Raw genomic sequence first — 23,285 nt, 5'->3', positions numbered from 1 at the left:
CCCTATAACCCGTCCAGAACACTTCGCTCCTCTTCACTTAACCAACTGCTGGTTCAACGAAGTAGAACAGTCTCTTGGGGTGATCGCCGCTTTGCTATTGCAGCCCCCAAGATCTGGAACGCCTTACCGAACCACATCAAAATAAGCCCCACCCTCCTTCAGTTTAGAAGGAAATTAAAGACGTGGTTATTCAACCAGTAAACCTAGCCACCATCTTCTTGATCAGGGATAGACAGCATTGTTTACTAGCGCCGAGACGCCTACGGGTATTTGCACGCGCTCTACAAATGCTATTAAATAAATAAATAAATAAATTATGTGTATTATAATGTTATTCAGATTTTAAAATCTTGGAAACAGTGACACTAAAAAGTAGTATTCAATGGAAGATTAAATTAAGTTTAATATTTTTCTGAAGTGTGAATTGTAACGATTTTAAGTAATCATATACAATAAACTATTTGACTTGACTTGACTTTACATTCTGAGAAAGTGGCAATCAGGTCAGAGGTACAGTATGCAAATGAATTTTGGATGTTTGTATACAGACGAGGCACACCCCAATGTGGAGCACAAGTTTATTACACAATCACAACATGTCACATTCACAACAGATGCAAGGTAACTTCACTGTGACAATGATCACAAAGTAACCAAGAGGGTCAGAAATGTCAGTACTGGGGTGTGTGGGACCGCTTCCTGTTTCCAATCCAACTTTCACCCTGGAACAGCATTGTGTGTTTTGGAGGTCACATGTCACCAGACAACAGCAAAGGACCCTGTGAAGGACAGACATACAACAGTCTTGAAATACAAAAATAACTGCATACATCTCTAATAGACATTCCATACACAAGTCTCATGATTTGTGAACACAACCTAGGATTCATGTCAACACTGTAATAGTGAACAGCATAACTCAACGGAAACATAACTGCAAGGATCATGTCAAGTAGCATGCAGCCACATGTGTGCAGAGACATTGCACTACATACGCATATCAGGCAAAGATAAAGCTTAGATAACTCATCACTATATACTCATCACCATGAGAAAAGTTGTTGATGAGCTGTTACTGAACATCCCCCTCATCCTCCTTATCACTGGTAACGTGAACCAGGGCTGGATCTTCCCCTGCTGGAGCTGCTGGATGTGATCAACTTGGATTAGAGGTAGCTTTTCCCTCACTGCCAGGTTGTGTAGCATGCAACACATAATGATGATCTTACACACCTTTTCTGGTGCATATTGGAGTGCCCCTCCTCTCCAGTCCAGGCAGCAGAATCTGCTTTTCAGTAGTCCAAATGTCCGCTCTATCACTCGCCTGGTCCGCCCATGTGCCTCATTAAAACAAATCTCAGCAGGGGTAACAGGGTCTCTGAGTGGTGCCAGCAACCACGGCCTGTTGGGGTATCTGGACTCACCTACATACAAACAAACAGACATATCATGGGTCTGAAAAGAGGGTTAAAGTCCAAGATACAAAAAGCACACAAGGTAAACAGACATTACACACCGACAAGCCAGGCATGCTGGTTTTGCAGCTGTGACATCATCTGTGTGATCCTACTGTTCCTCATGATGGATGCGTTGTGTGCGGATACGGGGAAACATGCACAGACATGTGAGATTGTCATGTCTGGGAGACATACCATCAGGGCATTGATGGAGTGGAAATAGTTTTTGCAGGTGGTGATACTAAAGCCACATGTGTACCATCTATGGAGTCAATGACATGTGGCATCCTTCCCAGAGCATAAAAGTCACTCTTGATGTTAGCAAATTGACTTGGTGTTGGGAATTTGATGAACTGGTTCAGCAAATGCAACATTCTCTCCAAAACATCACGGAGCACACGGCTGAACATTGTCTGTGACATCCCACCAGCAGTAGCCATAGTGTACTGGAAGGCTCCAGTGCCAAAGAAATGTAGGGCTACCATCACCTTTACCTTGGGGGTCTGAGATGATGGATATGGCTGTCCAGGTTGCAAATGTGGTGCCAACTGCTCTGAAAAATCCTTTATGAGTGGTTTGGTGAAGTGGTAACGTTGGATGCTGTCACGTTCAGTCATGGTTTCTGGGGCTGGGAAGGGTCTGTGGACAGCTTGTCTCCTGCGTTACATGGGTGAGTAAAGAAAGATTATCATTTCCCTTTCATATGTTGCAATGAGCATGCAAAATGTCACATGCTACATCATAGCAAGACTGAATGAAGTCAGGTGTGTGCTGTTGAGCATGGACACATATGCCTGCAATGTGGGCATTCAATGGAGGCTTAGCTGCTGCACATTGTGTGTGATCAGGGTGTTTGGTATTTTGACTGGTCAAATGTAACTTGCATCTTGGCATTGCCCCTTGCTCCATTGTGGCCCTACATTACAGGCCATGCCCTGTGAGTGATGTTTGGGTATGTGTAAGGGAGGTGTTCTGGCAAGACATGTGACACAGTGCACAAGAGTGATTGTGCTCAGGAGTATGGTCCCCATCATGACTTGGCAACACAATGGATAATCATACAGGATACTGTCACCACAGTGTAGTGGCCTTGAGGTTACCAGGGATGGTGAGCCAGTCTCCTGATGTGATGTTTGGAGTTCCACCAAGATTGTTCCACGGGTGACTGTTGTTGACCTGCACATCAAACAATGCCAAATTGCCAATGGTCTGTGACACAATGTTGGAGATGCATCTGGTCGTATCGCCGTTTATCCATACTGATCTTTGATAACAAAATACTCGCCAAAATGATAGCCACCAGGCTTTCCCTTATCATAGATCAGATGATCTCACCAGCGCAATCAGGGTTTGTACAGCATAAATGCTCTGCACCAAATACACGCACACCTATTGCAGTCCTCCACAGAATTTCACCAATTACCCCAGCTGCAGCTGTACTACTAGATACGGAAAAAGCATTCAACTCCCTGGAATGGTCCTTTTTACACTCTAAACTTCAAAGAATAGGCATTCCAGGGACGTTCTCCTCCGTTATCCGCTTACTATACACTAAACCCACTGTATACATCTGACTAAATGGTACGCTAACTAAAGCATTTCAGCCCACACTCGGGACTATAGAGGGATGCCCGCTGTCTCCCCTATTGTTTGTGATAGCTTTGGGCCCACTAGTACATCACCGACAGGAACAAAATATTCACAGAGGGATCCAACTGAATACAGGCCCCCTACTTATCACCTTATATGCGAATGACATCCAGCAACTCAGAGAAAACTTAGACCCCATTGTCAGGCAGTTAGACAGATTTGAGGCGCCATCTGGCTTACAAATTAACTGGAGCGAGTCTGGGATACTCCCACTGACTCTGTGCACCCAGACGATTGATACTTACTGCCCCCTGGTAAGATATGAACAATGAGTAAAATATTTAGGGATACATATCCACAGAGACCCAGAGCAGATATTACAACTGAGCTACGGAGCTGTACTTGACAAGCTGACCAGCCAGGTTGAACATTGGTTAAAACTACCAATTGCAATAGCAGGCAGAATTGCCATTATTGAAATGGTTGTGATTCCAAAATTCCTATACCTGTTTCACAACATACCTATTCCCCTGACCTCCTCCTTCTTTACAACACTACACATACCACTCTTACACCTGGTAAGGGGCAACAAGCAGCCCAGGATTAGCTGGGATACCCTGATGCTGCCCTACACAGGCGGCGGGTTCGGGGTGACATTTTCAAATTTACTATTTAGTGGCCCAGTGTAGCTTTGTCAGGCACTCATATCACCCAGACGTCAGGATCCCATACATCAAACCAGAAGCAGACCTCACATACCTGACTCCACTTTCAGTGATCTTACCGGAAGGCCTGAAATGAGACCCACAAGATAGCCAAACTGTCTCAACAACTAGGTGGGCATGGAGAAAATTAGTTAGAGTTATGGGTGGCCAGTTACTTTATTCACCAGCCACCCTCTGGTAGGCAGTACCTGGCTGCCAATCACACAAGAACTAATTGTCAAGTGTACAATTTCTAAATTTTCCCTAGACACAAAGGGAGACCTATTCCCCCAAGGCTTTGCTTTCACCCGGACAGAAGATGTTAGACTGCATAACGTGACACAGATGGATCATTTCATACTATACAGATTGCAAAATGCTTTACAGGCACAATTTCCTAGCTGTCCACTCGAGCCACCAGAAGTCACCCCCTTGACTTTACTCATAAAAGATCTGAGTGGGGTACATCTAATGTCTAAGCTATACCAGGCTTGTATCACATCACTGCCCTCTAAGGATTCTGGAATAAGGGTGCAATGGGAGCGAGACCTGGACCATGCTATATCCGACTTTTAATTTTAGTATTGCTGCACACAAACATGTAAAATCTCGATGAATCATAATCATAAGCTGCTCAACTTCAAATTCCTATGGCGGGCATACATTACCCCTAGCAGGATACACTGCATGGACAATGCTTGTTTGCACGCATGTCCTAAATGCCAGACACCTCACAAAGACTTTATAAACATGACCTGGACCTGCACCAAAATAGTCAACTTCAGGACAGCTGTACATACTAAACTATCATGCATGATACACCAGACCCTCACACCTGACCCATTACAGGCGCTATTAAGCCAGCAGTTGTCGGCAGAAGCGAATGGCTCCTCGTGCGCTCCTATTTGTTATAAATTATTTTTAAAGAAACTCTAACACTCTTTAGGCTCTGTTACGCATTTTACTAAGGAAATTCAGATGTGGCACTAACTTCGTTTTAGCGTCTTTTAAATTAACTGTACACACTTGTTGTGAAGTTGTGTGAAGCAGCCTCTGCACCTCCCCGGTCCACCAAAGCCATTAGAGGACTGATTGTTGTGGCGGGAACACTGCTCTGGCCCGGCGGGCGTGGCCTTTTTCCACTTCCGGTTTGGCATCCTATGGCCGCCATCTTGCAAAGGGAGGCAGTCTAGTCTTGTCCTCTCCCTGCTTGAGGACTTACTACATAGGCTGCCCATGGGGCAGGAGCTCAGCGGGCATGCCGGCGGCACGCCAAAGGCAAGCCCATTAAGACCCGTCCGCGCCTGGACGCCGCCAGATGCCAAATATGCTGGTGGTGCCCAATCAGGGGTGCTAAGTTATACCAGGGAATATTTGATGTCCATCGGTCAGCGTGTTGGACCATGTGGACAGAAGAGGGGGATGTAGCGGAAGGACCTTTCTGCTGCCCAAAATGTGGCTATAGTTTCTGCTCCTCATTGCCCCCTACCTCCTCTAGACCTACCATGAAAATATTACATCTCAACGTCTGTTCCATGGTGAAACACTATATGGAGATTCACGACCTCATTGAGGAAGAATCTCCAGATGTGTTTTTTATTACCGAATCCTGGCTGATTGATGCTTCGGTGGTTGAACCTGGCCTCACTCTCAACCCCTGGGGTTCAGCATTCTGACCCTCAATTGGGAGTCTAGATGCGGGGGTATAGCTGTTATTTTCAAAACTTCCTACCTCTGCACATTCATCAAGGAGGAGGCGGCCGGGTGCGAATGTTCTCGTTTTGCAATTTCCTTTAATGCACACTCCTCCATTTCTGGCCTACTAGTCTACCGCTCCCCGGACCTATTTCTGACTTCAAGCCAGCCAATTTTGAGGGCGTTAGATCCCTGGCACTAACAGCTTCGAATTTCTGCCTTGTTAGTGAACTTAACCTTCACTTTGACTGCCCTAATGACACTGAAATCAGGAGCTTGCTTGCTGATTTCGCTGCTTGTCAATTAAAACAGTTGGTGGTGAGCCCCACCCACTCGGCCGGACATTTACTTGACCCGGTCTTTCTAATATCCCCTCGTTTTTGGTTAAGACACCCAGTCCGGCGTGTTGGACTGCCCACTTTCTAGTTACTTTCTCCTTCCCGATCTCCAAGTCCATACCCAGAACCAACCTCAAGGCTACTTTTAGACGTTGCTGGCATAAACTTCATATAAAAGATCTGTTTTCCACCCTGGCAACCTCCCCCTATATCCTAGACACTGATCCTGAGCAAGCTTATAAAGCACTCTGTGACTGGATACTTCATGCTCTAGACACTTTGATTCCTGCCAAATGGTCAAAGGGTCGCTGTTCGAAGTCTAATCCCTGGTATGATGACTGTCTGGCAGCCTTGCGTAGCATCTTTAAGAAGTTAAAACGGGCCTGGAGAAGGGCCTACGATCCTGGGGTTAAAAAGCTGTACCAGGAGGCGACTAAATGCTATCACAAGGCCAAACATCAGGCGCGAACGGCTTACCTCACTAACGAGATTAAGTCTAGCAAAAATCCTGTAAAAAGCATCTTTAAAATACTTAATGATGTCAAAACCAGGAAAGATCCTTCCACTCCATGGATCACGTCTGAACAGCATTGTGAGGATCTAGCCACTTTCTTTGTTCAGAAAGTTGAAGCCATTTATAAATCTGTTGCCACTGGTCCTATGGACCCTGCAGTCACAGCAGATTCTAGGCCCACCATTACCCTGACAGCTATCCCCCCTATCTCCCAAGACAAATTCCTTACTCTAAGTAAAAAGGTCAAATCCGGTTCCCCTATTGATCCCATGAGGCCTGCCCAATTCAGAGATGCTCTATCTGTTTTATTGACACCCTTACGCCAGATCATAAATGCCTCCTTTTCCACGGTGGTAGTGCCCTGCCATGGAAACAAGCAAGGGTGGTTCCCTTGCTGAAAAAACCAACACTGGGCCCAACTAAACCAGAAAACAATCGACCCATATCCCTCCTGCCCTGGGTCGCAAAAATTGCTGAGGTCCATACTAATAACATTCTTTCAAGCTATCTGAACAAATTTGATGCCTTTGATAGCTCCCAGAATGGTTTCCGCCCCGGTCATAGTACCGAGACCGAGCTTTTAGCAGTGAGTGAACATCTACGGACCATCCTGGATGAGGGACAAACTGCGGCTCTCATCCTGTTTGACCTCAGCACCACGTTCGACACAGTCTCCCATAAGATCCTCCTGCTCTGCCTAGAGGAGGTGGGGGTGGTAGGTCCAGCCCTGGAGTGGTTCAGTTCTTTTCTATCTGACAGATCATTCCAGGTCTCGCCCCCCCCCTTCCTCTCACAAGCTTATGTCATCAAGCAGGGGGTTCCTCAGGGCTCTGCATTAAGCCCTGTCCTGTTCAATCTCTATGTTCAACCCCTGGCGGCGGTGGCAAGGGATTCTGGCTTGACCATGGCCTCGTAAGCCGATGATATCGCATTTTCGGGGCGGCCTAGCAGCGATCGCGCATTGGAGGACCACCAACTGCCTTTAACTTAATGCCAACAAGTCAGAAGTGCTGCTGGTGGGGAGAGACACGGGGCTCTGGAGCAAGCATTGGTGGCCGGCGTCCCTGGGCAGTGCCCCCACCCCTAAGCCATTTGTAAAAAACTTAGGGGTCTGGTTTGACTCTAATTTTGGGTTTTAAGAGCATACCAAGAAGACCGCTGGCACCTGCTTTGGTCTGAGACCTATGCTGGGCTTCTTTGACCAACCTCTCGCCAGGTGATAGTCCAAGTGACTATTCGGTCTCAGTTAGACTATGCTAAGTCATTCATGTTGGGCATCAATAAGGCGAAGTTACATGCCTGTCGCGGGTCCAGAACACAGCTGCCCTACGTCTATTACGGCTCCCTAGAGCTTGCTCTGCAACGGGTGCATTGTGGCGCCTGCACTGGCTGCCCATGCCTCAAAGGATTCAATTCAAAGCATTATGACTGACCTTCAAAACCTTAAAAATATCTTCCCCCGAGATCTTGTTTGACTCTTTGATCCCTTATGTACCCACACGCCAGCTACGCTCAGTCGAGCAATTCTTGGCAATGGTCCCCCTGGTGAAACAACTTTGTGCCGGGGGTCGGTCGTTTAGGTATCTTGCCGCTAACCTATGGAATTCCTTCCCTGTCCAGATCAGTCGGCTAGATTGCCTGCTGTCCTTCTGTAAAGCTATCAAAACCTTCCTATTTCCTACAGTCTAGCTTTTGCACTCTACTGACTCTGCTGCCAGCTCCGGAACGCCTCTCCACTGAGGCAGCTGTTGCGCTATACAAGTGTACCTAAAAATAACAATAACAACAATAACTCAGGTTTGTGCAAAATGCATAATACCCCGATTACTTACCGGTAGTCTTCATTACTCCAAGCCTAAAAAAGCACTCTAGTCTCCCTCTCCCTCCTCCAAGATGGCCCCCAGTGGCTTCAGCCAATCCCATAAAGGGATACAGAAACACCAATACAACCTGAAGAACCAAGCCGCAGACATGAAGCCACCAACAGGGCCGGGAGGGAGCGGTAACTATACTGTGGCGAGGAAGACAAGGACTCGGGAGTAATGAAGATTACGGTAAGTAATCAGGGCATACCTCCTCGTCCGTCTTCCTCGCCACAGTAATCACCCATGAGCCGATACCAAAGCAAATCAGCTTCATGCAAGGAATCAGATCACAACACGAATGCAGTGAAACACAGTATAAACACATGAGGAAAAACCTCAAGGCAAACCAGCAATAAGTGCAGCAGAAGCAAAGGAAACAGAACCTCAACCCCCAACCTGAAGGCGGTAACGGGACAAGAAGGTATGAGGGGACGACCAGGTGGCAGCCCCGCAAACATCCCCCATGGAGACCAATGAAAGCAGCCCACGACACAGCAACAGACCTGGCGAACCGACCCAGAACAGCAAGAGAGGGAACCGCGGAAACAGAACCATACGCCAACAGAATGGCCTCCCAGATCCAACGACTGACCGTGGAGAGGGAGGGCAACAGGCCCTGACGGGACAAACCAAAATTGACAAACAAAATGTCCGCCTTACAAAAGGAAGAAGTGCGTGACAAATAAAACAATAAGGCACGACGAACATCCAAGAGGTGAAAAAGACAATCCTCAGCCAAGAAGAATCAGGGCAAAGAACCAGAAGAACCACCTCCGCAGACCGGTGAAAAAAAGAATCCCCCCCAGGCACAAACGTAGGAAGAGGGCGCAAGACCACTCGAACCGTCAAATGAACTAAAAAATGGAGCAGCCCTCAGGAAAGCATCCAACTCCCCAATGCGCCGGGCAGAAGCAATATCCACAAGAAACACGACCTTGAGCGTCAAAAACTACAAGTCCACCGACTTCAAAGGCTCGAAAGGAGCCACCTGCAAGGAACTCAACACCAAAGAAAGGTCCCAATGAGTAGGACACAGGATAGGACGTGGACGGTGGAAAAACAGAGACATAAAAGCCGTGCCACCAAAGGGGAAACCGAACCAAAGGGAGGACATGAAATGCCCGAATGGTGGCCCACTGAGCCCGGAGGGTGGAAATGGCCAAGCCCAACCCAAACCCATCATACAAAAAACCCAGAATGCGAGCCGGGTCCAAAGAAGCCATCGACAGCCTGTGACCCACACACCAAGCATCAAAAGAATCCCAATGCGTAGCGTAGGACAGAAGCGTAGAAGGCCGCCGGGACTGCTGAATGACCTCAGCAACAGTCAAAGAACAACCCACACGCATCAGCGAATCCCTCACAAGAGCCAGGCCCGCAGACCCAGGGACCAAAACACAGGCAGAGGAAGCAGAGGGCCCAACAGAGGGCAAGGCACGAATGGTAAGGCCCACCCCGGGGCCACCGCCAATTCCAACAAGAGGGGACACCAAAGGCGACGGCACCACCCCGGAACGATCAGAAGTACAAAGGACCCCCACTCTTGATCTACAGCCCAATGAATCAAAAGAAACAACAGAAAGCATTTGAACCAGGTGTTCCACCATCGCCAGAGTAGAAAAGACATCCACCCCCTGGTCCAAGAACACCGCCAAAGATCGAAATCTCCAAGCAAAGAATGGATGGTATGAGAAGAATAGGCCGCAGCCCGGATGCAGAAAGTATCTGCTGCAAAAGCGCGCAACATCGCACCATCCACCCGACGATCTATAGGTACAGCAGGAGAGGACCGAGGAAGGAAACTTCACGGAAAAATCCCGCAGAGGAAAGCGTTTAAGCAGAAAAACAGGAAACACCCATGTTCCGTGAAAGTGTCCAATGACCAACAGAAGATCGACCCCCCGCACAAAGCGACCCTTGATGCCAACATCCCCCTCTGCGTCTGAATCAAGAGCAGGAGAGACATCACATATAGCCCTCACAGCAGGAAATGGCCCCTGGCCCAGTAAAGCCGCAGCCATAGCAGAATCAAACATGTGTTGTAAGAACTCCACAGAAGGAATCGACACCCCTGAAGCAGAAGCCTCCGCCAAGGAACCAGGAGCAGGTAAGTCAGAGGAATCACGTTCCACGACCTCCAGACACGAGTGTACAAACACAGGCAAAGGAGAAACCAACGCTCCCGTTAAAAAAAGGTCTTGAGGTAGCTAGGCAACCACACAAACAACCCATCACATGCCCCCAAAGAGTATATGAACACATCCAGACCCGCGCGCACAAAATGAATCAAAAGAAACATTCAAAAGCAGCCTGAAACCGCAGCACGTGGAAGACCCAGCAAGTGCCAGAGAGAGGTACTAACTGGAGGCGCGACCACCGCCGCCCCCGCCTTCCACAAAGTTCCAGCAGGTAAGCGGGAGGGAACGGGAGCCACCGGCTCCCTGAACAAATGCACCCGGCCGCGCCATGTCCACTCAGCAGGACGCATGGCCGGGCAAGAGAGCAAACCGAGAACGTCCCCGCACAGCAGGACCCCAGGCGCCCCCACCCAGAGCGAGGTCCAAAGCGAGGTCCAAAGCGACCGAAGCTCGCAACCAACGTCTCCAAAGTCCGCTAAAGCAGGACACGGAGCGCAAAGGCAAATGCAGGGGGAAAAAGAAATTACAAAAACAAATCCAACAAATGCAGTAAACACAACAATACACACAATAAAACTACTTCCCCCTGACGAGATACCAATGGACCCACGGGGCTGCTCAAGCAAGACCCCAGTCCCACTCACCTGACCAGCAGGGAACACAGCACTCGGAGTAGTGCAGAAAAAAAGAACAGGTCGTGTTGGTGGTTCTGTATTCCTTTATGGGATTGGCTGGAGCCACTGGGGGCCATCTTGGAGGAGGGAGAGGGAGACTAGAGCGCTTTTTTAGGCTTGGAGTTCTGTGTGGAGCCGGAGGCTCATGGGTGATTACTGTGGCGAGGAAGACGGACGAGGAGGTAATGCCCCCGTGGCGGCAAAGATGGTGCTAAACAGAAAACGCAGATCCTCCACAATGCTGGCTTTGAGAGACCTTCATTGGTTGCCCAGCCAGGAAAGGGTACACTTCAAATCACTTTGTATTGTATTCAAAGCTGCGCACAATCTAGGTACCGCCCCTCTACAAGAGAAATTTACCTGGTATAACCCCAAAAGGCAGGTCCGATCCTCTAGCACAGGCCAGCTGGCGAGCACCAGATTTAAGCGTTCTAGGATGGGGGGGAGGGCCTTCAGTGTGGCAGCCACCCAATTATGGAATGGGCTGCCGCAGAAAATCAGACAAGCTAACTCCCTGATTGAGTTTAGAAAGAGCTTGAAAACCTGGCTCTTCCCCAGGACTGACCTTTAAGCCTGTTCCTACTGCTGATCTGGTCTGTGTTTAGGTCGACCTTTTTAAGTCTGAGCGCCAGGATACCAGTAGGGTGGCAGATGGCTAAATAAAAGCTTAATTCATTTCAATTCAATTCAATTCAAAGCTATACACAGATTTGTGGCAATAGGCTTGTTGCTAGCAAAATTTGAAATTGCAATACGATGGGGTGGTAAACACCCACCGGCACTGAAGTGCTGGATCACAAGCTTAATATTTTGCAGCACCAACAGTGACATATATTAGTGACATATATTCTCAACTTCAACCACTTACCTCACGCCTCGCAACATCTGGCAACCACTCCAAACATATTTTCTAGAAACACGAAAAGACTCAGATAACACCCCAGACTCAGTGGCCTAATGAGATATGCATACAAGGCCCACGCCCTATTCATGACACACATTGTATGACTCTGGATTAGGTTTGGTCAAGCGATGGGTATACGAACAGTAGAAATCGTGAAATAGACAACATTTTATTAGTGTTAGAAGATTAAGAAGTGCTATTAACACGGGTCGGAAACGTAGCACGGTATGAGACTTAAACCTGTCATAATCGGGAAACATCCTTTACAACGCAACTTTTACCGCGCAGTGCCTTTACGACGCAACTTTTGCAACGCAAACCATTGCAACGCATTGCGCTGGGGGGCGCTCTAGGATAGGGAATAGGTTTAATTTACTATCCAACACCTTCCCTACTATCCACGGGGACTGGAGTTGGAATAGTAAATTAAACTATTCACTATCCAGCGCCCCAAAGCACTATGCGTTGTAAAGGCATGTGTTGTAAAAACAGCGTTGTAAAGGCATGCGTGGTAAAAGCATGCGTTGTAATGTCATACATCCGTCATAATCCTATGGTTGTTAATTGTATGAATAAACTGGCAAATCCATTTTTTTTTTATGTTTGTCATATTTAGCAACCTTATGCTTGTTTGTTTTACGTATACTTGTATTGTGTGATTGTTACTAAGCTTGTTAGTCCTTTAAATTTACATTATTAGTCTTGGGTGTTTGTTGGGGGTAAGTTTTGGGTGTTTGATTGGGCAGGTTTTGGGGAAATTATTTCAGGTGTGTGGGGGATACTCTTTGGCCAATAGACCAGGGGAACCCTACTCACTCACATAATTTCCTAGGGGTTTTGCCCTCACCAATTCTACAGTGCCCAGCTCTGCCTAAATCAAACATGGCAGAATCTCTGTGCACACCACTGAGGTATGTCTCCCCCTGCAAATCAGTTCTGGAACAGGGTTTCCCCCATTGGGGTTGGTGCCACTCAGACTTCATGGACAAAGGCAGGAGCAGGACTATGTGCGAGTTACATCTGCCTATGAGAGAGCATGCCCCTTCGAAGTTTGTGAAGTTAGTGGGAAGATACCCCAGAGAAGAAGCGAGTCCAGTCAGAAGGAGTGCACATCTTCTCCTAGTCAAGGCCCTTGTGTTCCCTTTCCAGTGAGCCATTCCCACCCCCAACAGGCTGTCAAGTGACTGTTGGGGTTTAAATCCATAAAGGCTGCTAGAGGTTTCAGATAGGAAAAGGACAACTTTCTAAAAGTAGTATTTTCGAGATAATAATTTAAAATTCAACATGACCATTGGATTTTAAATAACTATAAATTAGAGTAAGTGAATCATGGTTCTAGCTACTCCCAAATGGAAGTTATGCATTATAAGGTGCTATTAATAAAAACCCAGGGCTTTTCTATGGGAGAGCCAGCCGAGCTGTAGTGAAAAACGACGCTGGAGAGGTTTCATTGCAAGGACGTGCAAAACCTTATTACACTTTTCCTACTTCTCAAATACTATGGACCCTGCCCTATGGCCATCTAGGGTCTATCCAAGGGAAGACTTAAAAGTATGAAAAAGAAGGTTTAGGACTGTTAAAAATGTTTTTTTTTAACAGGTTGAAATGCCAGATCTGAAACGGCCATGCAAGGCTCTTATGGCAGGTTTACAAGCCTGTTTTACATGATCACTTTAGTCGTGGCACAATAAGTGCTGTAGTCCACTAGTGCCATTTAACCTACAGGCTCTGGGTACACAAGGTACCATATACTACGGATCTATATGTATGGTAACTATGCCAATTAGGGATTACCAAATTGTACACATATTTTAGAGTTCTCAGCACATGCAATGGGGCCAGATTAGCAAGGCCTTATTGCAACAGGTTTGAAAACCCCAGAATCACTCAAAAATATGGGGTAATCAAGTAAAAAGAGGTAATTCCATACATCGGCATCCCAAATCACGAAGAACATTTCCACATATATAATTTATTGTATTCTTGCTTCAATGCATGCACTGCAGTCTATCTCTGCAAGTATTCCACAGACTGTAAATGAGCGTCAAATTGAGATGTATGCATCCTCCTGAATACTTTGCCCAAACATCTAAATATTTTAGAAGTTCGTGGAAGTATGAATTAAATGAGAATTCTGAGGTTTGAGAGAATTAGTAAGGCCGGCAAGGGTAAATGGAAAAAGTTCCATGCAGTTTATTTTCCCAGATTGCGTTGCCTACTGAGTTGTTGTGTGGTACTTCTTTACAAAAAAGGAGGTGTAATATTGCACAGTTAAACAATACACAGCTCATGCACCGACCAATCAAAATCAAATTAATACATTCGATTATTCATTAAGTCTGACATGTAAGTAATCTTTGAAAATAACGTACAATATTTTTGCACTTCACACCATCAGGAATGTGTAACATAAAATAATCGTACAGCATTTAAACCAGTTGTAAATAACCCTTATGTACCACACATTATCCGTTAGCCACGGAATTTGAAAACCCTTTTATTCATAAGGGCCCATGTTACATTTTTAAAGCCTAGTGTTTTCCTTTGTGGGTGATACAATGTGCATGACTTACAATAGTTAACATTAACAGCTGTAAAGTACTTCTGTTAAATGGTACACCATAAATTCACCTCGTCTTCAGTATTTAGCATATTTTTTCACATTTTGCAATTCATGAAACTACTTCATGCGCATATTTCCACAATGGAATCAAATTTGAACTCTGTCTGCAGTGTAATTTTCAGCACATACATGCCCAAAGGCAAGTATACCGAATGCGAGTTCAGATTTCTTTGAGTAATGGGTTTCTATCATCTTTTCCATTGCTATGTGTTGCCGTGCTTTTCCCAAGGACTGGAAGCCTGTGCATCACTGGCAATTAATTGCCTTCTATGTTATTTGTTTTAACTCGTTCGAGATAGCGTGTGCACTGCTGTTCCATTTAATACAAAAATGCTTTAGGAAATCATGTTAAACTAAAAATCGTGGGGCCTCATTTATGAGGCTGTGCGTCACTTTTATGCCGACGGTGCGTCACTTTTTGTGACGCACCAGTGGCGTAAAAAATGAGCCTTGTTGCGCCATATTTACACAGTGACGCATCTAGGTAGATGCGTCACTTTTTAAACCCCTGCGCCACATTATACCTGCGCCAGGTATAATGTATGCAAGGGGGGCGTATTGACGCAAGGAAGGGTCGTAAAAGTGACGCAGTGAAATCTATGAGATTTCACTGCGTCACTTTTAGGACGCCGTTGCGTCAAAATCTTGCACCTGCCTCACAGCAGGCATAAGACTGACGCAGGCCCTTCAAGACCCATGTGAAAGGACGCATTGCTGGAGTTGCGTCCCTTTTGTGACACACTCCAGCAATGCGTCACTTTTGTGCTTACAGATACGTCAGAAATACTGACGTATCTGTAACTCCTTGCAACATGATGCGTCATACATTAAATATGACGCATCACGAATGTCGCAAGGAGTGCGCAAGCAGCGATGCGTCATTTCTCATAAATGAGGCCCTTAATACCTTTCCATCACATTTTTACACAGGAAGCTACATGGGAAAGCTAAAAAAATATGCATCTGGAGTGTGTATCCGACAGTCTCGTTGCAAAACTTTAAGTTTAGTTAGTCAAACTTTCAATGGTAATGTTCAAGAACTGTATTGGAATCAATTGAATTACCTCTATAAATCCGCAATAAGTGATTTAATTATATTAAGGGTATCATTGACTTTATAGTAAACTGCTAAATACACAATATTGTGACGATAATGCTCGCTTTAAAGACAAAATTGCAATTCTTATTTGAGATATGCACTTTTCAATTAAAATTTACTTTTCAGTCACTTGGTGACTTGGTCCCAATTTCATTCTTGGCAGATGGAGTAGTTACCATTGGCCTAGCGAGGACACGACGTCTGCCAGCCTGAGATTAATCCACCCGCGAAAATTATAAATGACCACCCAGCTGGCAGTCATTTGGGAAGTCATTGGCAGGAAACGCCATCATGGGAGTTTCTGTCAATGCATTTTACTGTTTGTTACAGGGCTTGGAAGGACATCACACAGCCCTGTAACAAACAGTCATATTTTTTTTCTATAAAGAAAGAAAATCCCCAAACGTGATTCCCTTTTTGTAAAAAAAAAAAAAAAAGAAAAATGCTTCCCTTGCCTTGGGAGGCTTTTCCCATGGCGGCTGGAGCATTAAAATGTTTTTAATGTTCCTTTCCGCCAGGTTATAACTGGTGGTAGGAAACAGTAAAAAAATGGCTACATGTCCATCCATCCCATCAGGACGGGTGGACATGTAATAATTTATTCGATGGCCCTTGCTCCCCAGGATTAATCACAGCGGAGACAGTCACCTCCACAATGATTAAACCAAAAGTCCACCTGCACCTGAAGGTGGTGGGTAGACCTAATTCTTGGAGGTGAGGATACTCCGTCGCCATTGAAACATAGTATCCTCACCACCAAGAATTAAATCGTGCCCTTTGTCATTACCTTTAGCATTCAGCTGCGTTTATCAGAATCCCAGCAATCTCCTGCACTCAGTTATTATTCTTTGCCTCCAAATCCTAAGCAATTTCACATCACTTTGCAAAAAATTGTTGATTTCCTTTCTATGCTATTCTGAAAATCCGTTAATATTTTCCAAGCTTTGGAAATGAAAATTATTTTATTTGGCAAGCACCATGCACTGTCAAAACACACTCACGGGGCGGGGAGAAGGAGACACCCGCTTATCTCTCAGAAACATTCTTCCCCAGAGCAACTGTGCCAAGAGTCTAGAGCAAAGTTTAAAAACCTTTATTGGGAGGTTCTTGCCACAGATATAGCGACCAAGAGTACAGGTACTCTTACATTGACTGTTATTGATTTTAAACTGAGTTTGTGCTATGAGGTAAAAATTGATGATATGGAGCCCCCCTTTGGCATGTAAACTATATCTGCAGTTCAGATATGGTATCCTCAAACTGGTCTGCTGGGAGTGAGTGTCTTGATTATCAATGCACGCAATGGGGGGGAGAGGGAACACATACTGTTCTATTACCTCCAGTACAGTCTACTACTGTACTGTAGTTACATGTATATGTGGCATGCTCTGCTAAAATTGTATGCAGGGGGAGTAGATTCCCTCAGCTTGGTAGGATCACTGTTCTCCTGTTGTGGTAGTGATCCTAACACTCGGGGGCAGGCATCAACATCAGGATGAGCCAGGAGACTGCGGGCATGAAAATAGGTGTTGGTGAGGCATGCTACCCTTGGGAGACTGTGTGACTACGGGGGCATGCTCCCTGACCCCATCTTTGGAGAACCTTTTGGCCTCCCTGAATCTCTATGAATCAGCCTGTGGTGCTGGTGGACCAAGGCCAATAACATTCAAGGGTAGTCACACACGTACAGTCATCGACTACATTTTTTTGTCATCCTTAGTTTTGTCAAATGTTTTAAATTATAGGGTAGTAGACTCAGTTTTTAGCGACCACAACCCTGTGACACTAGAGGTGGTCTCAGGGGGGCTTTTGAGTTTTCAAGATACGCATTTTCTAACTGTTACGGATTTGTTACCTAAAGATCAGGGCAGAAGACTGAAATGGGCTAACTTGATCCCGGAAAACTTCTTACATGATGTTTTGGGGACATCCTTTGGACCGAGTAGTGGTTGCTGCTGCTGGCTCACCTAGCCTTTCTTCCACAACTCGCGGTACCCGCTCCGCGGGTCCCGCAGCGCCGTGCCTGCCTTCTAGGAGCCTTGGACTGTTTCTGTGTGTGCATTGTGTGCACGCAGGGCTGTGAGCGTCGGGACCGGACTTCGCATCCCAGAAGTCCCGGTAACCCGCACCTCCCGTCACCTGGCCGCTCTCCCTGCTCGCCACGCCCCACCTCCAGCCTGAAAAGGACTCTGCCTGCTGACTGCCCCGGGACATCCTTTGGACCGAGTAGTGGTTGCTGCTGCTGGCTCACCTAGCCTTTCTTCCACAACTCGTGGTACCCGCTCCGTGGGTCCCGCAGCGCCGTGCCTGCCTTCTAGGAGCCTTGGACTGTTTCTGTGGGTGCATTGTGTGCACGCAGGGCTGCGAGCGTCGGGACCGGACTTCGCATCCCAGAAGTCCCGGTAACCCGCGCCTCCCGTCACCTGGCTGCTCTCCCTGCTCGCCACGCCCCACCTCCAGCCTAACAGCCCACGTATAATTACAAGTGTTCTTTCCGCAGCGCAGGAGCGCGCGGGAGCGTCCCGGGAAAAGCCCGGGACAAGGGCGGGACCGTCTGTGGCCGTCAGGGGCCGAGGGAGGCCGGGCTGGGCCCGGTCCCTAATACTTTGCACTTTCCCTTAGTCGTACTCCGGTTAGTTTGTCTCTATATCTTCTATTACTGTAAAACTCTTCACAGAAATGTCTAACTCCTTACCATCCAGTGTCGGAGTCCCAATTTTGGGGCCTCTTGACAAATATTTTGAGAAAGCCAATAAGGAGATAGATAAACAACTGCTATTAGAAGAGAAACACGCAGAGCGACGCAGATTCATAGAACATCTGAAACAGAAACCCTTACCCGCCATGGTTGATAGAAATATTACTCAGGACACAGGAAGCTCTGGTAGGTCGGATAGAGATGTTGATCTTTTTTGTACTGACCACCTCCCTAGTATTTTTCGTGATCTTAATACTACTGTCATAAATTCAGGCAATAATAATGTTGACAATGGTACTAGTCCACGCACTGTCTCAAACAGTCTAATAGACTTAAATACCCCTGTAGCACCATCTATAGTGCCCCAATTACACTCTTCTCTGACAAATCAATCAACCGATAGTATAGTCCTAACTATGCCAATTCTTAAAAATAAAATAACCCCTAACCATAGCAAAAAAGCTATTATAACCAAGCCTATGAATCTACGTCGGGTTCATCATTCCCCGCCTAGAAAAAGGAGAAAAACAGGGGGTGTTAAAAGGAAAACCCCTACAAATCAAGCCCCCCGATCTCCGTCGGGAGAAACACCCAAGAACAAAAAAAGCGTCCCCCCAGTGAGGGTGGATTTACCAGGTTCTCTTATCCAATCTACTCCACCCTGCACTGTTGAACAACTACATATGACAAAAAAAGAGACCATAGATCTCTTTGATCAAATTTTAAAATCGTATATGCTCCCCCTTATGGAGAGGGTTAGAATCTTGGGGGAGAAAATGGATAATCTCTTAGCAAAAGCTGATCCGACTAAAACATCCAATCCAACACATTTAAAGGATCAGCCACAACCAAAGGTACAACCACCCACTTCAATAATGACCCAAACTACATCGTCTAAAACAAATATAAATCCACCCAGTAAAAACTTAACACCTAAACCGTCATTAGCAAATAAATCAGCTAAAGAGAAGCTTGTGCTGGTTTCTAAAAAGACACCCACTGTAAAGAGTCAGACATTGTCACTAGGGGCAGTTAAAGCCACTACTTCATTTCAAAGACCTTTTCCAACTCATAAGAATATAGTGGATCTACCCCCTGAATCGTCAAATTTTGTGATCGTCCTAACTGGAGTTCCCCCGATCGCAAATGGTATCCGTGAGGCCAACGCAAACTTGAAAAATAAAGTCATCTTTTGGCTGAGAAATCATAGACCCTTACCAGCCCATCTTAATGGAGATATTATCTCAGTAAGAAGGTGCAACTGGGTGGGTCTCCGTCCAAAAGATTTAGAGGGTGACATCGTGATTGTTAATTTCAAAGATCACAGAGTGGTCTCCCATATAACTGACTGGTTTCCTGGAAATGACGAGGGTGGCCTATCCACAAGAAACCTGAGTTATTTCTATCCAGAGCCCTTGCTTAGACCTCCGGTTTATCGTAATGCTAGTGGATATACCCCCTTTTTGAACATCCCAAAACCTCAACCATTCTTCTCGTATCCTACCAATAACTTTAATAATTCATGTCCCACTATCCTTTGCCACTACCCACCCAATTCATTCCCTATAACAAGTAACTGTTCCAATTCCACCTGGTACAACGAGCACTGGAATATCCCATTGAAAAATTTCTATGAACCCCTGACTGGGATGGATCAAAATGATTGACTCAATTCTACACTTCTAGTAGCCAAGGACAACTTAGAGTCTATGGTTACCTTTATTATCCCAGAACCGGGTTCTCAATATGGAGTTAACTCCAGTGAGTTATATACACATTGTGGTAGGGAGAAGTGTGTTCCTTCCGGTAGGGATAGGGGTAGGAATCAGGAAACTGAATTAGTAGTGCAAGAAGTAGTGACAGTAGAGGTTGACGATGTGGTGATTGATAATCACGCTGGGTTATGTAATGAGGTCCTTTCGATTGAGTTGGGAGCTGATGGAAGGGTTGAATTGGATAACAGTAGGGAGAATGCACCCCCAATAGATAGATTAAACTATATGGGCACCAATGAAGATGTTTTAGTGAAGGTTCCTGGCACCCCAGGGATTGATTTATGCGGGACGAAGTTCGGCTCTTGGAATATTGCAGGCTTTGAATCCCGTCTGCATAATCCGGATTGGGTGGATTTTATTAATCAAAGTGATGTCTGGTCATTCCAGGAAACCTGGGCACTCCCTGCGGTGTACCTTGTTGGATATCTAAACTTTAGTAAGCCAGCTATCAAAGGCCATAGAGGACGTGCAAAGGGTGGTCTGACCACCTAGGTTCGACAGTGTGAGGGTATAAGAGTTGATGAGATACAAATTGATAGCCCCGACATACTGATAGTTAGAATAAGATCCACTAAAGGCATAGATATCCTGCCGATTAACATTTATGCCAGGAGCATCCAGGGCGGAAGGGTTCAAGTTCAAGTTCAAGAATTTTTATAGCGCACTACTCACCCAGAGGGTCTCAAGGCGCTTGGGGAGGGGGTTGATTATTTATCGAATAGCCAGGTTTTAAGTTCTTTTCTGAAGGAGATATGGTTCTGTGTAAGGCGGAGGTGAGTGGGAAGTGAGTTCCAGGTCTTGGCCGCCAAGTAGGAGAAGGATCTCCCTCCCATGGTGGATCTTTGGATACGCGGCACTGCGGCGAGGGCTTGATTGGAGGATCTTAGTTGGCGGGAGGGTGTGTAGAAGGACAGTCGAGTGTTGAGGCATTCGGGTCCTAAGGGTTGCCCCAAGCCTCCATAATTTGGATAATTTTCTCTCTGGCTTAAATGTAAAAGGTTTTATGGTTGTAATGGGGGACCTTAATTCCTGTTTTGAACCCTTGAGTGTAGGCGATGATTTACTCACTGAGGCCGAGGATATGACCTGGGGGATCCCCCAGCTTGAGCTAGCCCCGATTAGGAAATGGACGCAATCTGCGTTATTTATTAAAGGGCTTTGTCTGGATAAAGGTCTGCGAGCACTCAATGGTAGGGTGCGTTCCGATAGGTTAGGTAGACACACCTTTTCTAACGGTAGATTTAGTAGCAGGATTGACTATATTTTGGTTGATGTTAAGATGTGGGCTATAGTGGAAGATATGGCGGTCATAACTTGTCCTGAAAGTGACCACGACCCATTGCTAATGGACTTAAGGGAATATAGCTTTCACGGGAAACAGAGTAACAACAGCCTGAATGTCGTTCAGAATGAAGTTGTGCTTAGTAACGACATGAGAAGGGTTCGGTGGCCAAAAGTCTCCGTAAATGTAGAGGCACGTAAGGTGATCAGAAGCTTGGTTTTAAGCTCATTGGAAGAAATTTTGGGTTGTAAGTCCGAAGATGATATTATTGTAAAAATCACTGATATCCACAACAATTTATTTATAGAGCTTAAAAAACTCTTTGTTAAAACCATATCCAATCAAGGTAGGAGGGGAAAACTGAAAATCATCTCCTGGTTTGACGAAGATTGCCGTCGAACTCATGGGGATTTGTTTAACTCAATAAAGCAAAAAAACCTTAGCTTAATAAGGGACTGTAGGAAGGCATACAAAAAAGCAAGGGATAAAGCTAAGTCCAACTGGGATGATGAACGATGGGCAATGCTAACTGAAGCATGTAGCCCCCGTAACATGTGTCAATTCTGGCACCTGTTAAAATGGGGCAAATCTCAGGAAGATCGCCCAAGTCCTGCTACGGTTGGCCAAAACCAGTGGGTATGTTACTTTGAAGATCAATTTAAGAATCGTAGCAACTCACAGGTTGATATTCCGTGCTCTATTCCCAGTCCACCCCTTAAATTCATAAGCATCGAAGTTAAACATATTTTGCAGTCTATCCCTAGTGGCAAGGCACCAGGCCCGGACTGTATTTCCGCTGACCTATTCCAACAGGACCAGGACCTTTGGGTCCCATATCTAGTCCACTTGGCTAACGCTTTAGCCTCAGATGCTAAAGTCCCCATCTCTTGGTTTGGGGCAGAAATCCTGCCAATCTACAAAAAAGGTGATCGGTCGGTTCCCTCCAACTACCGGCCGATCAGCCTAATTGATGCGGTGCAAAAAATCATTGCCCGCCTAGTTCTTGGCAGGATTCAAGAATGGATTGATGAGTCTAATACTCTTACTCCCCTCCAGGCCGGTTTCCGGGCTCACGTGAGCACTATAGATCAGGCTCTTCGGTTTACTCTTCTCCATTGGAAGACCGTCACCTTAGGCAAAGGTGATCTCTATGCAGCCTTTGTGGACTTAAGGTCTGCCTTTGACCTTGTCCCAAGGGCTAAGCTGTGGGATTGTCTAGCGAAGCTGGGTATGCCATCTCCCCTTCTACGTCTATTGGTTAATCTCCACGCCCATACATATGCACAAGTACGCTGGGGTAAACCTGGTGAGGTAACCGACAAATTTCCAGTTGCTAAAGATGTAAGGCAAGGGTGCGTTTTAGCACCCACCCTGTTCTCTTTATATATAAACGGGGTAACGCAATATTTTATAAACCAGCCCACTGATGCCCCGTCCCTGGTTGGATTGAAAATCCCTCTGCTCATGTTCGCAGACGATACTCTCTTAATATCTAAGACCAGACAGGGCCTCCAACTAGCCCTGTCTAGGTTTGAATTATTTTGCTGCGAACATGAGCTAGAGGTAAATGTGTCCAAGACTAAATTTATGGTCTTAAGAGGACATTCCACGATTACAGCCAGGGTTACCATGGGAGGTATACCTCTGGAACAAACTAAGTTGTTTACCTACCTTGGAGTTACGTTTAGTGAGACCCTTGGTTGGTCTCAACAGGTCGATCTTCTGGCACTGAAGCATTCGCAGATAGGTGGAGCATTGCTTAAAGAACATAAAAGCTCGTTTTCAAGGCCTATGCTGCCCCTGATTAAAATTTATGGCTTGAAAGTTTTACCATCTGTCCTATATGGAGCTGAGCTCTGGGGCTATAGTAACATTGATCCCCTGAAGGCTGCCCAAAATAAATTTTTAAGGTTAGCCATAGGCCTCCCA

General features: G+C 46.0%; 1 long non-coding RNA gene across 1 annotated transcript in view; it reads right to left on the bottom strand.

Moving 5' to 3' along the window:
• Positions 1–607: 607 nt before the first annotated feature.
• Positions 608–23,285, bottom strand: part of LOC144755039 (uncharacterized) — a 30,444-nt gene continuing 7,766 nt past the window's right edge. Inside the window, exons 2-4 of the long non-coding RNA XR_013594827.1 lie at positions 1,952–2,114; positions 1,234–1,424; positions 608–779 (exon numbers count right to left, since the gene is read on the bottom strand). This is a non-coding gene — a long non-coding RNA (uncharacterized LOC144755039). The remainder of the gene's footprint in view (positions 780–1,233; positions 1,425–1,951; positions 2,115–23,285) is intronic.

The sequence above is a fragment of the Lissotriton helveticus genome, chromosome 5_1, assembly GCF_964261635.1.
Source record: "Lissotriton helveticus chromosome 5_1, aLisHel1.1, whole genome shotgun sequence".
Lineage (NCBI taxonomy): Eukaryota > Metazoa > Chordata > Amphibia > Caudata > Salamandridae > Lissotriton > Lissotriton helveticus.
This window is presented reverse-complemented; position numbering and strand designations above follow the sequence as displayed.